This window comes from Talpa europaea, assembly GCF_964194135.1.
Source record: "Talpa europaea genome assembly, chromosome: 16".
NCBI lineage: Eukaryota > Metazoa > Chordata > Mammalia > Eulipotyphla > Talpidae > Talpa > Talpa europaea.
In genome coordinates this window covers 39,923,418-39,938,755 of record NC_140084.1, presented here as the reverse complement: position 1 = coordinate 39,938,755, position 15,338 = coordinate 39,923,418, and positions in this window count along the sequence as shown.

Below are 15,338 nucleotides of genomic sequence, written 5' to 3'. Positions count from 1 at the left end.
AGGCAACTTAACATACCTTTCCCAGGTTCACATATCTGGTACGTATTTAGCAGAACCAGGTATGAATCCAGGGGATCTGACTTTAGGATCTTGTTCTTAACCACTGCTACATATACTGCCTCTCCAATAACTATCTAAAAGTAGCTGCAAGAGTAGTCACAGCTTAAACTGAGTAATTAGCATATGCCAAACACTTTACATGTAATCCTCATAGCCACCCTATGTGGTGGTGAGTACTATTTTTATCGCCACTTATTTTGACGCATACATTTAGGCATAGCGAGAGTCATTTTTTTGTGCAAGTTTACACTAGAGTTTTAAGAGTGTGTCTCAGTCAGCATCTCTGCAACCAAAGGTTCTGCCTTAGCTTACCTGCCAGGTTATGTCAGATATCCCAGTCCCATTCTTACAATCAGCCTCGAGCTGCACAGCTGGATTCTATTCTCAGCATGGGATTTCAGGTTTGTTTTCCCCTTGCTTATAGTTTTCATGACCTGAACAAGGTCATTTTTTTAAAAGATTTATTTATTTATACAAGCACTGGGTACAGTCAGAAGTGCGGGAGGTGAGAGAATTCACCAGAGCCAGAGCAGAGAGTAGAGCAGGCAGAGTGACGAAGTACACTGCTGAGGGGAGCAGCGGACGGCAGGAGAGGTCTGCGCGCCATGTGGGACCCTCGCCAGTGGCCGGGGATCGAACCGGCGCTGCAGAGGCTGGGGGCAGCTTCGCAGCCCAGCGCTCAACCACTGGGCCACCGGGGAGGCCCTCCCCTTTCTTATAAATATCCATTTTGGGGCCTCCCCGGTGGCGCAGCGGTTGAGCGCTGGGTTGCGAAGCTGCCCGCAGCCTCTGAAGTGCCAGTTCGATCCCCGGCTGCTCCCCGGACACCGGAAGAGGGTCCCGCATGGTGCGCAGACCTCTCCTACCGCCCGTTGCTCCCCTCAGCAGTGTACTTCGGTCCTTCTGCCTGCTCTGCTCCCCGCTCTGACTCTGGTGAATTCTCTCACCCTCCCATTCTTCTGACTGTACCCAGTGCTTGCATAAATAAATAAATAAATCTTTAAAAAAAATTAAAAAAAATAAATACCCATTTTGCCTTCCTGGATTCCAATTCTCTGCTGCTCTCAGCTTCCATGTTCCTTGAAGAGCCAGGTACCCTCCACCCTGGCATCTCTCTCTCTCCTGGATTTACAACTTATCTGGCTTCTTCCCATTAGCACTTAAATATCCTTGAGTTTATCTAATCTCAAAATCATAATAAATCAGTTCTAAGATACCCTCGCCAACTGTTGGTCTCTATTATCCCCTTTCCACACGGACAACTTGTCAACTTGTGCCTGCTGTCTCCACTGAAGTCTCTCACTCCTCAACTCTGCAATCCAGGTGCTTCCTGGATCTTGTGATTTTAAAATAAGTCACCTTGGCACACCTTGGCGCTCAGCCCATGGACACACAGTGGTCTATTGTATGCTCATTAGTTCATTTTCACCACAGTTAAATACTGTATTTTCCTTTTCTGGGTCTAGCTCTGTAATGCTCCTCCTTGCTCCTAATGAGCCTCAGCTCATTTTTCACTCCCTTCACTCATCCTCTATGTTGAACTTCCTCCGGACTCGCATAGCCTCCTTGTGTCCCCCATTCCTGCCCTGATTGTTCAGGCTTCTGCTTCCCCTATTACAGCTCTCAGTCAGTTCCCAGGCATTCAGCAGGTTTGGGCTCAAGGTGGGGTCAGTGGATGTTGACAAGTCCAGGGTGAAGTTTATGTGAGATTCAGAGAATGATGGGAGATCAGGGCTAGGGCATTTAGCCAATGGAGGTTAATGTGAGATCAGAGGATAATGGGAGAATTCTACTTTAAAAAGTACAGGGGGGCATTGAGGGATCAACAGGGCCCAGGGAAAGGTACCAGGTTATGCACAAGTCTTGGCTGGGACTGAGTGAATCTCTTACCCATATTTCTTGATTGGGTCCCACAGCTGCACAGCCATCCCTGAAGTTGATGATCACCCACGGTTGGGTGGCAGTGCACCCCGGACAGGGTGGGAAGTCAGCAATGACATGGAACCAGTCAGGATCTTCAGGCCCGGAACCTACCAGTGTGGCTAGATCATAGGCACAGGGCATAATAGGCTCGGGCGCAAACCCACTGAAGCCATCAAAGGTGGTGAAGAGGCCCCCAGGCACTAGGCGACATGTGGCACCCTCCCCAGCCTCACATGACCACATTCCCCCAGCCAGGATGCAGTCTGTGCCCTGTGGGCAGGAAAACGGCTGGCACTGGGGACCTTGGCCACGCAAGCACATACACTGTTCTTGACAGCCTGGCAGGATCAGCGCCTCACCGACCTACAGAGACAGACAGACAGACTCAAAACCAAATCCAAAAAACATCGACAGACAAACATCACAAAGGACTAATTTCCCTAATATACAAAGAGTTCCTAGAAACCAAAAGGAAGACCAATAACCCAATATATAAAAATGAGCAAAGGGGGCCTCCCTGATGGCGCAAGGGGTTAAGCACTGCACTATGAAGCAATCCACAGCCTCTGCAGCACGAGTTCGATCCCCGGCTGGCCAGGGAGCAACCCACATGATGCAGCAGACCTCTCCTGTCTCACCCACTGCTCCCCTCAGCAGTGTATTTCAGTTAATCTGCCTGTTCTGTTTCCCACTCTGTCTCTGGTGGATCCTCTCACCCTCCGCATCTCTGGCCTGTGCCCCAGCTCTTGTATGCATAAATAAATAAATCTTTAAAAAAATGAGCAAAGGCTCAACAGAAAGTTAATAGAAAAGGAAATACAAATATTCCTTTGGCATTTGGGAAAAAATGCTCAACTTCCTAAGAAGACAAATAGAAATTAAAAATTCACTGAGATATTTTTTCCCCTATGAGATGGGCAAAATAAAAAGTGTTGTAAGTTTCTCCAATTTTCCTCCAAATATCTTCTGTAAGTATTCTTTTTGAACCAGGATCCAACCAAGCTCTGTGCACTGCATTTGAGTATTTTGTTTTCTTAATTTAGGACAATCTCTCTGCTTTTCATTGCTGCATGAAAGCCTGAAGAACTCTCTGAAGATTCTGATGTGTGGTGAGCATCGTTAGCACCTGTGTGGAGTGGACAGGCAATGGCAGACGTCTCTGTTCTTATACCTTGTACCTTTTGACACGGTTATTGCTTCATCCCCAGGGTTGCTTTGGTGTTTAAACATCTATGTCGTTCCTATCAACTGACTCCTAGCAGCCAAGACAGTTACTCCAACCAGCTTGGGTGGCTGTGTGTCTTTTTTTTTTTTAACCTCCCTATGGACTCAAAGGAGGACTCAAGCTGCAAAACCTTGGTGGGGTTCACTTTGCCTGCTCAGAGTCCATCTATGGTTTTCTGATAACACCCTCTCCATTTGTCTATGAGGAACTAACTCTTCTTTTTTTTTAAATGTATTTAATTATGCATACAAGAACTGGGGCACAGACCAGAGGTGCGGGGGGTGAGAGGATTCACCAGAGACAGAGTGGGGAGCAGAACAGGCATACTGAGTGAAATACACTGCTGAGGGGAGCAGCGGGCAAGACAGGAGAGGTCTGCTGCACCATATGGGTTGCTCCCTGGCTGGTTGGGGATCGAACTCCTGCTGCAGAGGTTGCCAACAGCTTCACAGTGCTGTGCTTAACCCCTTGTGCCACCAGGGAGGCCCACTAGCTTCTCTTTTACTCTCTGGGGTTCCCTAAGTCATATACTTACCTTCTGGCTCAGTTCTGGGCACATGCCCCAGGCCTGGCCAATCAGAGACTAATCAGAGTACCCATCCCCTTGCCCCTGGATCAGTCTGGGGACAGGCAGATGACCTACACTGGGATAATCAAAGCCAGCCCTGGGACTTCTGCTGGAACTGTTGAGAGAGCAGTGCTGTCTTCCCGAGGAGATTGCTAACTGAATGTCATAAGCCTGGAGCGGCTACAGCTCTCTAGAGAAGTGGTTTGAAAACGAGGCTATGGTTGTCTTCCAATACCCATTCTCCATATAGTCTCCAGAATTAGAATTTTTAGCTGCCCATATGGCCACCCAGCTAAAGATACATCTCCCAGCCTCCTCTGTCACCAGACGGTGTCCTCCCATGAAGTCCTGGCGATTGGGACAGGAACAGAAATGCCACAGGCCACTTCTGGGTTGTGTCCTGAAAGGCAGAAGGCATGACCTTCCAGTTCTCTCTCTAGTCCCTTCCAACCTGCTCTATGGTAGTGTGTGTGTGTGGGGGCAGGTGAGGGCAATACCTTGTGGTGGGGGGAGGAGAGTGCACAGAGTCACATGACAACTGTGATCTGATTTGGTGGCACCAAACTGGTTATATTGGCTTGTTGGTGAAAGAGAACTAAGCTGCTGCCATCAAGTCTAAGCGAGTATAATTTTGAGCCTCTGTCAGTGCGCTTGGACCTAAATCCTACTAAACATAGAAGCCAAAACAGAAAAGGGAAAAGGCAGAGGTGAAAGATAGAGACTTGAGTGCCAGTGGCATCATTTGAGTCCCTGAATCCAGCCATGCCTGAGGTCACAGCTTTAAGCAAGTAAAAGCAGATATATGTGCAGTAGTCCCCACTTACCTATGGGGGTACATCACAAGACCCCAGGGGATACCCAAAATTGTGGCTAGCACTGAATCCTACACATACAACGTCTTTTCCTAGACTTACATCCTATGATAGTTTCACTTATCTATTAGGCAGAGTAAGAGATTAACAAGGATAACGAATAACAAATAGAAGATCATAATATGGTGTAATAAAAGTTAGGTCAGGGGCCTTCCTGGTGGCGCAAGGAGTGAAGCACAGCACTGTGAAGCTATCTGCAGCCTCTGCAGCATGAGTTCGATCCCTGGCTGGCCAGGGAGCTACCCACATGGTGCAGCAGACCTCTCCTGTCTCACCCGCTGCTCCCCTCAGCAGTGTATTTCAGTCAGTCTGCCTGTTTTGCTCCCCACTCTGTCTCTGGTGAATCCTCTCACCTTCCACACCTCTGACCTATACCCCAGGTCTTGTATGCATAAATAAATAAATCTTTAAAAAAAAAAGTTAGGTCAATGTGGTCTCTCTCAGAATAACTTACTGTACGTAATATTTTTGGACCACGCCTGACCACAACCAACTGCAGAGAAGGGAGGGTCTACTGTATTCTGTTGTATTTCACAGAGTTGGCATCATTTTGTCAGTGACAACTGAAAATGCTAATTTGCTACAGCTGTGGTCCAGCTGTGATGACTCGTGGGAGGCAGCGTGCCCACCCGCCCAGGCCAGGGGACTCTCACAGGGATGTAGCGTCCGTGGTGGAAGCAGCCGCAGTGGTCCTGGGACACACAGTCCGTGCCATCAAAGATGAGACCCGGGTCACACTCACAGCCCTCGTAGCATCGGGTGGAACACTGAGCAGGGGCGGCAGGCAGGACACAGGCCCTGGCGCAGAGCTGTGCACAGATGCTGTAGTGGCGTCGGGGCGGGCAGGTGAGGGCTGCAGGCAGATGGCAAAGGCCTCCAGTTTTCCGTCCAATTGCAGTGAGTGCTGCCCACAGTCAGGCTAGCTTCCCATTCGTATTTTCCACGCTCCCCACCTTTCCCCTGGGTGCCTTCCACCCACTCTCCTTGGCCAATTTCAGCTGCCAAAAATTCTTTGATTCCCATCAGGAAAAGGGGACCTTCCTGCCAGCCCACAATTGGCCCTAGATGCATCCCAGGCCCAGCCAGAGCACTCACGGCAAAGCTTGGGGCTCCTCCAGGGCTGCACAGGGATCCCAGCCTCCTGGCAGACTGCAGTGTAGGCAGTGAGGGCATCACAGAGGCCAAGGTGCTCGTCCTGGGTATGACACACGTCCTGGAGGCACATTCTGAGGAAAGGCCGGGGGTCGATGTGGCCCAGGCAGCGGCCAAAGGGGCCATCTGGTGCCTGAAGGAGTCCACACAGTTTGGGAGCCTTAATGATCTGGGCAAGTGGCGGGGGGCAGCTGGTGCTTAAGCTGGGGTTGGGCTGGGGCAGTGGGCAGGGGGTAGCGACTGGGCCTGTGGGCCAGGATCCTGTGTCCAAAGGCAGGTCGAGGATGTCAACATCATCGCCAAAGGCCCCACAGAGCCCTGCCAGCCGGCCGTGGAAGGTGGAAGGCACGCTCAGGTACACCAGGCTGCCCCAGTCATACGTGAGACGCAGCCCACAGGTTGCGTGCACCACCACATGGCGGCCCTCCGATGTGGCCCAGACCTGGCCCCCGGGCAGGGCCCAGGGCAGCCGGCAGTGCTCCCCATCCACCTGTAGGGGAGAAAAGCGGCCATGCTTAAGGCTATAAGACTGTGCCCACGTCTCCCAGCTACCCGGACATCCCTCTGGTGGTGCCAGACATGCGCTGTGAGTCCTGGATGAGGGACTCAGCCTCTTTGAACTTGAGTTTCTCCGTTGGTAAAAATGGGAGGATAAGAGTACCTACTTCCTCTGGTCGTTTGGAGAATTAAATAAATTAATAAGAAGTGTTTGGAACAATGGTGGGCATAAGGTGGACACGTGATGTCCTCAGCCAAGATCAGTCAAATGCCACTCAACCCACAGATGTGAATGAGACAGTTGGCTGAGGTAAGTCACTGCGATTGTCAACACTGTCATCCAGCATTAGCTGATAGTTGTTGTGAGAATTAAATGAGATGGTAAGTACTAAATAAATGCTGGTGCCCCTTGTCTGGCCATATCTTCCTCATGACTATTGCCGACGCCTCTTTTTTTTCCTAAAGATTTGTGTTTGTTTGTTTTTTTTAAAGATTTATTTATTTATTTATTTATTTATTTATTTATTTATTTATTTATTTATTTATACAAGCACTGGGTACAGTCAGAAGCGCGGGAGGGTGAGAGAATTCACCAGAGCCAGAGCGGGGAGCAGAGCAGGCAGAAGGACCGAAGTACACTGCTGAGGGGAGCAGCGGGCGGCAGGAGAGGTCTGCGCGCCATGTGGGACCCTCCTCCGGTGGCCGGGGAGCAGTCGGGGATCGAACCGGCGCTGCAGAGGCCGCGGGGAGCTTCGCAACCCAGCGCTCAACAGCTGTGCCACCGGGGAGGCCTTACACACCCATTTTAAAGACAAGGAAACGGAGGTGCTCCCAGGAGGAGGGCAGGGCCCGGCCGCGCGCCAGCTGGCACCTACCGTGATGACCCCGACGACATGGCGATCGAGCTGCAGACGGCGCCCGGCAAGGTTGAGGATCAGCCTGAGCGGCCCGGTCCCGTCGCGGGCCACGTCGAGGCTGAAGGGCCAGGCTCCCGGGCGCGCGGTGCGGGCCAGCACGTCCAGGCAGCGCGCGGGGGCGGCGGGCGCGGGCAGCGTGAAGGCGCGGCCGTCGAAGGCGAGCACGTGCGCGGGCCCGGCGAGGGCGCAGCTGGCGAGCCCGTCGGGCAGGCACCGGCGTTCGCCTCCGCGGAGGCCGCACACCTGCCCGCGCCCACATGGCCGCGGCGCGCAGGACACCCGGCCGCCCGGCTCGCAGCGGCAGCGGCGCGCACAGCTGGCCCCGGGGTACCAGACGGCGCCCAGCTCGCGGTAGCGGCCGGCGCGGGAGCAGCCGCACTGGGCCGCGGGCACGCAGGAGGCGCCGCTGAGCGCGAAGCCCGCGTCGCACACGCAGCCCTCGCAGCAGCGGCCGCCGCCCGCGCCCCGGGCCTCGCAGACCTGGCCGCCCGCGCACGTGGCCGGGCAGCACGGCCCGCACAGCGCGTAGTGGGAGTGCGGGGGACACCGCATCGCTATGAGGCGAGGATTTGGGGGGCATATGGGGAGCAACAACGGGGCATGCGGGGAAGAGAGAAAGCACAGAGAGAGCGGGCACAGACAGGGAGAGACAGCAAGGGAGGGACAGAGGGACACGGGGAGACAGCGAACAAGAGACACAAAAGACAAAAAGTCTTGTTAGTTCAGTTGCTGCCCCTCCAATGGTCTGGCCGCTTCCTCAAACCTAGCCTGCCTTCTGCACACCGCATCCTTCTTCGCCTGCACCCCTCCGTGGGACTCCCCGCACGCGTCCCTGGACACTCAAACCCAAGCTCTGCAGAGCTCAGCGCGCGCTCTCTGCCAAGCCCCGCACACTCACGACAGAAGTCGGGCGTCCTCCAGGGCCGCAGGCGAACTCCCAGAGCCTGACAGGCCACAGAGTAGGCGGCCAGGGCCCGGCACACGGTGCTGTGGGCACCGCTCTGGCGACACACATCATCCAGGCAGTCGTTGAAGAACGGGAGCGGGTCCAGCGCTGCGTAGCACGGCCCCAGGGGACCCTCGGCCATGGACAGCAGCCCGCAGTAGGTCTCCCCTGAGAATCGAGTGCGCTCTGCCTCTGGGCAGGAGCTGGAGCAGAGGGGCCCGCAGACAGGGCTACAGCCTGGCACCTCTGCCACCTTCCAGGTGTCAGGCAAGATTGCCCTGGGGCTGCAGAGTCCACACAGGTAGGGTGCGTAGGGCCTCGGCAGCATTACACGTGCCAGGCTGTCCCAGTCATAGGTCAACGAGAGGCCAAAGTTGGTGTCTACGTAGAGTTTGTAGCCCTGGCGGTAGGCCCGGAGGCAGCGGCCACGGAAGAAAGGCAGTGATTCCAAAATTCCGTCCACCTACAGGGAGGGCGTGGGGTGGGGAGGGCGCAGGGGTAAGCAGTTGTGGTGGTGGCAGAAATTCTTGGCAATCAATGAAGGACCAGAGCGGGAATGAAGAATACTCATGGTAGGGGGTGGACTGGGCTGGATCATAAGAGGACTCAATGGGAGGTGAAGCTCAATGGAGGGTGAGTAAAGGATTCAGTGGTGGAGTGATTGATTGTGTGGTCAGAGTTAATGGGGGGTGGTTCCTGGGAAGTCAATGAGGAGTCAAAAGAATAATTAGTGAGTTGATGGGGTCAGTAAATAATTAGGGTCACTGAGAGATCGATGGGAGGATCAAGAGGAGGGCAAAGGCAGGAAGTAGATGGACAATTGCAGGGGTCATAAGGATGAAGACAAGGCTTAGTAAGTTGCTTTGGGTGGCAGTGGGGGGTTAGCTGGAGAGTAAATGGGGGTGGAAAGTGAATTAACTGGACACCCTGTGGTAGACTCAGTGGGTGAGAAAATGAGTGAAAGAGGCTCAGGATAACAGAAAGGCCAGAGAATGTCATAGAAGTCCATAGCAATAGGAAGCTCAATGGGAGAATAGGGGTGGTGGGGGGATGCAAGGGGAAGAGCCACAGGGATGTCAATGGAGGCGTTAATGGAAGTCAATAGACAGCGAAGTACAGATCAGTGGGCGGGGTATGGGTGTGGGGTCAATAGACAGCAAATGGGGTTAATGGGCAAGTCATTATAATGGGATATGGGCTCAGTTGGGGGGGACAGGGGTTAATGAGATATTCCTGAGGGGTGTGAAAAGGGAGAGTCATTGGGGAGGTGAGGGTAGAGCCTGTGTATTGAAGGGGAGTCAATTGGAGACTAAAGGGAACTTAATAGGAGCCTGGGGCGGGGGGGGGGGGGGGGGTGGTGGTAAATAGAGACAAGCAGGGAGTCCCTGGGAAGGGTTGACTAGCTAGTCAAGAAGAAAGGGTCAGTGGTCAATAAAGGGGACTAGCAGGAAAAAGAGGGGTCACTAAGAGTTATCTGAAGGTAATGGGGCAATGAGGGATGGCAGGTTGGCATGGGGCCTTTGGAGCTCACCCGGATGTGGTTGAGATCTTTTGGGCTCATGTCCAGCCTCAGGCCACAGGCTGTAAGGCTCAGGGCCTTGGTGCAGCCACTTGGCTGCAGGAGTGGAGTCAGGTCCATGGTGAAGGATTCAAGGTTGGCTTGGGCCTTGCCACACAGACCCACCAGGCGGTAGACACAGGAGCCGGGGAATTCGTAGTGGGCTCCTCCAAACGTGTGGAAGTGGAAGTCTCCGGTGGCAGTGCAGACCAGGGGCTCCTCCAGGACAGGGGGGCTGGGTGGGGACTGGACTAACAGGCAGTGCTGCTGGCCGCCTATGGACACCTGACAGTGACCACGGCACCTGTCAGGCCAGCACTGGGGTGCCTTGCTGGCCAGGGGCCCGAGGGCTGGGCAGTGGCAGCGCCGAGTACAGTTGTCTGTCCAGAAAGGTCGGCCTTGGTACAGAAAGCAGGAGCAGTGGGTGTGGGGTACACACTGGTTCCCCAACAGCAGGTGGCCAGGTAGGCACTGGCAGGTTGGGACACAGGGGTGACTGCAGTGCTCTGGGGCTGAGGGGTTGGCACATGTGGCTGGGCATGCAGAACCACATGGGACAAAGTGGGAGTTTGCTGGGCACTGGGGTTGGGGTCCAGGCAGCAATGGTGGGAAAAACAGTGTTGGGTCCACTGGGTTCAAGGCAGGGGCCAAGGTGGCTGTGGGGTAGAAAGGAGACTTATCGACCCCTGAGTCCCGGGAGTCTGGGTCACCAGCCCCCGCTTTGCAGGACCCAGGAGCCACGCCCCAATCTCTGACCCCTCAGGTCACAGCCCTGGTCACCTTGCTGTCGGCAGCCCAGGACTCCGTCTGTGATGGCGCAGACCTCAGCCGCAGGGCAGCTGAAGGGGACACAGGTCACACCGGCCCCTAGTTGGCAGGTGCAGGAGGAGGAGCAGTTCTTGATGAGGATGATCTGGCCAGGCTGTGGAGGAAGGGAAGGAGGATGAGAGGTGCCCAGATGAGCTCCCACAGCCAGGGCATGCGGATTGGGGGGCCAAGTGGATGAATCCAAAGGAAACCCTAAGGAGGGTCCAAGGGGATACTCACAGGGAAGTACTGGCCTTCGTGGAAGCAAGAACAGCTGCCTGCAGGGACGCAGTCACCTCCCACCGAGAAGAACCCCTCATCACACTCGCAGCCCTCCGCACAGGGAGTGGGGGGCTGCACCACCTCGAGGAGGCCCGGGCAGGCCGCAGGGCAGGGGTTCACACACAGGCTGTAGTGGCTGTGGGGGGGGCACTGCATGGCTGTGGAGAGGCGGCTCATCAGGCTCAGGCAAGCCAAGGACTGCCCTCTGTCCCACCAGCACTCCCAGCTTGCATCTTTCCCAAGAGCCCCCCAACTCTGCCCCAGATCAATCATAACAACAGTAACAACCAGCATTGACCGAGCGGCGTCTGCACACCGAGCAGTGTGATGGCTACTTGAACAGGCCGTAGATCTGCCTAACCTGACTTACCTGCTCTTCATATTTTAGGGGGGTCTCACCCCCCCCATCCCCAGCCCTTACTGAGGAGGTTAACCATCATTTGAACCACCGAGAGCCCACCTCCCATCAACCTGCGCTGGAACCTGTCAGCAGGTGCTCGAGGAGGACGTCTGGTTGGCCCTCCTCATGCTGCTGTTCATAACACCTCCACCTCCTCGCGGGCAGCACCATCCTTACTCCCCACAAGTGGACGGAGATGATTGCACATCCAGCCAGAACCCACAGCTAGCTAAGCGGGCCCCGCGTCCTCCATCTAGGTCACGAGAACTGGCGGGGCAGCATCCACGGGTGGTGGCCCTTCACCTTGGCCGGGCTCCGCGGGAAGGTAAGGGAGTCACGTCTCTGCCAGGCCTGGGGAGCTAGCAAGCTGTCAGCTGAAGCTGCCGTGGCCTCGCTTTACCAGGAGGGGCCTGCCCGAGGGTCACGCTCGCAGAGAGGAAGGGACTGGAGGGGGGCAGGAGGTTTCTTCTAGCTGCGTTGGAAAATCCTCTAGCTAAGCCTGGGACGGAGATGCCCTCAGCCTTTGTGGTGCTACTGCTCTCAGTTCCTTTTCTCTTTCTAACTGGTCTGAGTTGGGGTGCTGACTGCATTTTCGGGTGCGGCCTGACACCATGGCTGTGCTGTGTCCCAGGGCCTGCTGGCCGGGGCCGGGCTGGAGCCATCCCCAGGGGAGAGGGACAGCAAGTCAGGTTGATTCCCAGCGGGAGCTTTTGCAGAATGAAAAGCGAGAGGGATGGAGACTATCCGGGAAAGAGGACACGCGGGCTCGAGACTCCTGGAGAGGGTGAGGGAGATGCGTGGGCACAGAGACTCAAAGGTGTGGAGAATTTGTAAAATAAGTGTGCTGCACCTCCCCCTGCAGTGACCTTTAGGGCTAACCGTCCCTAGGTCCAGCTGGGCAACCAGCGCGCAGGGGGAGAACAGCAAAACCCTCTAAAGACATACCTGCTGCACATCCCCCTGCAGTGACCTTTAGGAATGGCTTTCGCCTCGGTCCCTAGGTCCCGCTGGGCAACCAGCGCGTGGGGGGAGAACAGCAAAACACCCTGAAGCAGAGGAAGTACAGGGGAAGTTCCCTGAAAAGACAGAAGCTTATCAAAAGATAAGACCACCAGGAACCACTACAAGAATGCTAAAAATCTTATCCTGTCTTTCTAGAACTACAAACTTTAATCCCTTATTGTCTTTCTAAACTTCCTTCTTTCTTCTATAATGGTCATTGTTTGTTATGTAGATCACCTCCCTGATGGTGACAGGCTGAGCCCATGAGCAAGCTGATTTCATTGATATTCATTGTTCCTGTGCTTTTGGAAAACATATATATACTGGTCACCAACTCAAAGAAAATTACACTCAGATTTTCACTCTTGAAGTGTGTCTGTTTGTCGTTTCTTTCACTGACGCCCTGACCACCCTGCACGCTTCTCTCAACCCTGAGGTGGCCTCATCGTCTACTGCTGTGCTGGCCTGCGGCAAAGTGAGCCAAGTCCAGATGGCAGCAAAGGCATCTTCTAGGCCCGTGGCTCTGGGCAGATTCCTTAACCATCTCTGCTGTTTCCCTTCACCCATGAATTGTACCTGCCCAGTGAGCCTGGGGAGACCTCATTGGGGTGGCGTGGGGCTTAGCACCGAGCAAGTACTCAGCAGAGGTCACCTGTCCCTTTTGTGTTGTGATTGGAGCCATTATGGTTGGAGAGGTGGGATGGCCTTGTGGGGGGATCAGAGCAAGGATTCTGGAGCTAGATTCAGGGGTGGGAGAGGCAGGTGGGATGGGCATGCCTGGGTGGTAAAGAGAGAGAGGAAGGAAGTAGGAGACGGAGCCTGGGCCGCCTGGAGCAGGAGCTTGTTGGCTGTAAGCTCTGGGGAATTACTTAGCGTCTCTGGCCTCAGCTTCCTCGCCTGTGGAAGGCACACAATTGTCTCCTGGAGCAGTTCAAAAACAGAGCACCCTAACTTAAAGTGGGGGGAAATAGAGGTTCTCAGACCCAGCCTAGCTCTCAAGTCTCTTGGAGGGCTCCTTGAAACACAGAAAGTCAGGGCGTTTTTGACAAGCCCTGGGGGTTGCTGGTGCTGTCGCCCAGGGCCAGCCACCGAGTACCCCTCCTTTAGCACGGTGCCCGGTGTGGCACCAGAGCTCTGCAAGTGTCAGCCAGGGGGCAAAGCACATGTTTCCCCAACAGCAGTGGGTGCAGGGCTCTGTCCGGCTCAGCGCTGAATCTCCAGCACAGGCCCAGCACCTAGAAGGTCCTCAGCCCAAACCTGTGGGATGATTGAAGACCAGACCCGGGCCTCCTGCCCCTGACCCCACCCCACACTGACTTTGGGAGGGGCACACTCACCGCAAAGGCCTGGCTTCCTCCAGGGGTGCACACTGGCACCAGCCACCTGGCAGGCGGCTACGTAGGCCTGCAGCCAGGCGCAGAGCACGGTGCTGTTCCCACGGGCGCGCCCCAGGTTGGCCACACAGGCCTGGAAGAAGGGCTCAGGGGGCAGGCGTGCATGGCAGGGCGCCAGTGGGCCGCTGGGCTGGAGTAGGAGACCACAGGCGCTGCGCCTCATGTCAGCACCCAAGTCCTCGGCTGGGGCTGGACAGCTGGAGGCTGGGCAGGGGCGTGGTGCCACGCAGGGCCCCAACCTCGGCAGCTGCAGGTCGTCTGCCGTGTTGCCGTCAAAGTTGCCACAGAGGCCTTGTGTGAGGCCGCGGTAAGCTGCAGGCAGCCCCATGCTTAGGCGACAGTCACGCCCAAACAGCAGCCACAGGCCTCCAGGTACCACGAGCATGGCGGACTCTCCCTGGGTGAAGGCGCGCACCCTGCCTCTGGCCAGCACGAAGGGCAGGCAGTGCCGGACGCTGTCTACCTGTGGCCGGGGAGGTGGGGGGGAGCCTTGAGTGAGGGGGGAGTTCCAGGCCTGGGAGACTTAGAAATGGGTGGGGGTGGGGTGCAGGGAGCGTGTGTGAAGGGTCGGAAAGGTGGTGTGCACAACTGGGGCGAGCAGAGCGGGATGGGAGGACTCAGACACAGGGATGAAGTGTAGGTGGGGGAGGATCAGGAAGGAGCGTTCAGGGCAGTGCTTGGGAGTGGGGGTATTGTAGAGTAGGCAGAGGGACAAAGAAGTGGGGGTGAGGTGTGTGGGGACCAGGAGAGGGGAAGCAAATGGGAGACAGGGAGCAAGCATAACTCCAACTGGAGATCCCTAGCGGGCGGCATTGCACCTCCGGGATGGAGAGGCGGTGGCGGGCTGGAGTGGGGGCAGCAGGGAGGGAATAATGGGGGCGGGAGGAACAGGAGAGGAGCAGGAGGAGCCATTCTAGGGGAGCAAGAGACAAGGAGGGGGCAAACGGAAGGGGTGTGGCTAGGAAGGGCACGCTGGTAAAGGTGTTTAGGGGCCTAGCACCCCGGGACCAGGGGTTGGGGGAGGTTGGTGGGGTTGGTTAGGAGTAATGGCAGCTGTGGAATGGGGAAGGCACAGAGGCCCAGGCAGAGGGCAAAAAGACAGGGGATGAAGATTGGGGGGTGGGAGGACAGGCGGGCTGGGCATGTTGCGGTAGGAGAGAGAGGGGGGCAGGGAAGTAGGAGACAGAGAGCTTGGGCGACCACGGGTATGGAGACCCGGCTGCTGGCAGAGGGACTGGAAAGGGCAGAGGGAGGAGGGGAGACCCGAGAAGGGAGGCATGAGGGTGTCCAAGAGATTGGCCTGACCAGAGACTGGAAGGGGAGGGCGAGGGCTCACTCACGGTGAGGTATCCCCAGTCCTGGCAGTCCAGACTGACGTGATGGCCGTGAGCGTGGAGCTGCACGCGGCGGACTTCAGGCACCCCGGGGCCCTTCTCCAGCAGCACCTTGAAGGGCCACACCCCGGGCAGGAGGCCCTGGTCTGTGCCCACCAACAAGTAGGTGCAGGCGCCGCCTGGGAGGTGGAAGGTGGTGCCGTCGAAGGTGCGGTAATGGAGGTCGCCCCAGGCCAGACAGAGGCCTGGGCCTGCTGGATCCTCCTGGCAGGGTGTGCAGGACACCCGGCCCCCCGGGTGGCAGCGGCAGCAGGGGCTGGCTGCGGGCTGGAGGGGTGGCAGGGGCATGCCGGGTTCGAAGTAGCGGCCGGCGCTCAGGCAGCCACAGTGTGAGGTGGGC